Source organism: Hordeum vulgare, chromosome 3H (genome assembly GCF_904849725.1).
Source record: "Hordeum vulgare subsp. vulgare chromosome 3H, MorexV3_pseudomolecules_assembly, whole genome shotgun sequence".
In the NCBI taxonomy this organism is placed as follows: domain Eukaryota; kingdom Viridiplantae; phylum Streptophyta; class Magnoliopsida; order Poales; family Poaceae; genus Hordeum; species Hordeum vulgare.
In genome coordinates, this window is record NC_058520.1 from 26,452,665 (window position 1) to 26,454,737 (window position 2,073).

Here is a 2,073-nt window from a genome sequence, read left to right on the forward strand (position 1 = left end):
ACGTGTTTCTCCTAATGACGTGATCCAGTTATCAAGCAACAACACCTTGTTCATAATCAGAAGACACTGACTATCTTTGATCAACTGGCTAGCCAACTAGAGGCTTGCTAGGGACAGTGTTTTGTCTATGTATCCACACATGTATTTATGTCTTCATTCAATACAATTATAGCATGGATAATAAACGATTATCTTGATATAGGAATTATAATAATAACTATATTTATTATTGCATCTAGGGCATAATTCCAACACTTTGCACCTATCCCAAGAATCGATACTATTTTTAGGCAAAGAAGAAAACCAAGTTTTTGCGCGATCTCGCAACGAGAAAGGAAAAAGTTTTAACTTAATCACGTCATTATCCACATCTCTTTTCTTTTGCATATCACAAAGCTCAATGAAGGTATTGAGATGGGATGCGACATCTTCACTAGGAAGGCCAGAGAATTGCTCTTTCATAACAAGATTCAGCAAAGCTGTGTTGATTTCATACGATGCCACACTAGTGGCGGGAGCAATCGGAGTACTAATAAAATCATTATTATTAGTGCTCGAGAAGTCACAAAGTTTGGTATTTTCAGACATGATGTCTTCAACAAACAAACAAGCACACAAGCAAGCAAGAAACCGGAAAAGGAAAACGGCAAGGGCAAGAGAAAACGGCGAAGGAGAAAGGCGAATGAAAACAACAAATGTGAAGTGGGGGAGAGGAAAACGAGAGGCAACTCGCAACAAAAGTAAATGCAAGAGAAGAGTTTGTGAGACCTACTTGGATAGATCTTGATTTCTCCTCCCCGGCAACGGCGCTAGAAATACTTCTTGATGTTTGCTGTGTATCCCCGGCAACGGCGCCAGAAATGCTTCTGAACTCCATTGTGCTACTGCACAAAAGACCTTCTGGTGGCGCCAGAAATGGGCACGTTCACGGCACTAGGAATTCTTTTGCGTTGGTGTTCCCTCGAAGCGGAAAGGGTGATGTAGCACAGCGACGGTAAGTATTTCCCCCAGTTTGAGAACCAAGGTATCAATCCGGCGGAAGAGTATCTCAAGATCCTGCACAAACACAAAAGCTTGCACCCAGCGCTATGAAGGGGTTGTCAATCCCTTATAGATTGTTTGCCAAGTGAGAACTGAAAGCAACAAAGTAACACAACAAAGTAAAAGTGGGGTTGTAAACGATGGATGTGAATAGACCCGGGGGCATAGTATTTACTAGTGGCTTCTCTCATGAAAGCAAGTAGACGGAGGGTGAACAAATTACTGTCGAGCAATTGATAAAACTGTGCAGAGTCGTGACGATATCTATGCAATGATTATTTCTATAGGCATCACGTCCGAAACAAGTAGACCGATACTTTCTGCATCTACTACTATTACTCCACACGTCGACCGCTATCCAGCATGCATAGTGTATTAAGTCCATAAGAACAGAGTAACGCCTTAAGCAAGATGACATGATGTAGAGGGATAATCTCAAACCAATGATAAAAACCCCATCTTTTTACCCTTGATGGCAACTCCTTGATGTGTGCCTTGCTACCCCTACTGTCACTGGGAAAGGTCACCACATGGCAGAACCCAAAACCAAGCACTTCTCCCATTGCAAGAATCATAGATCTAGTTAGCCAAACAAAACCCAAGACTCGGAGAGACTTACAAGGATATCAAATCAGGCATATAAGAAATCAACAAAGACTCAAATATATATCATAGATAATCTGATCACAAGTCCACAATTCATCGGATCTCGACAAACACACCGCCAAAGAATATTACATCGGATAGATCTCCATGAAGATCATGGAGAACTATGTATTGAAGATCCAAGAGAGAGAGGAAGCTATCTAGATACTAACTACAGACCCGTAGGTCTGAAGTGAACTACTCACAAGTCATTGGAGGGGCGATGATGATGATGATGAAGCCCTCCAACTCCAAAGTCCTCTCCGGAGGGTGCCGGGAAGGGTCTCCAGATGAGATCTCGCGAAAACGGAAGCTTGCGGCGACGGAAAAAGTATTTTCGAGGCTCCCCTGATTTTTTGCGGAATATTTGGGAATTTATAGGCCAAA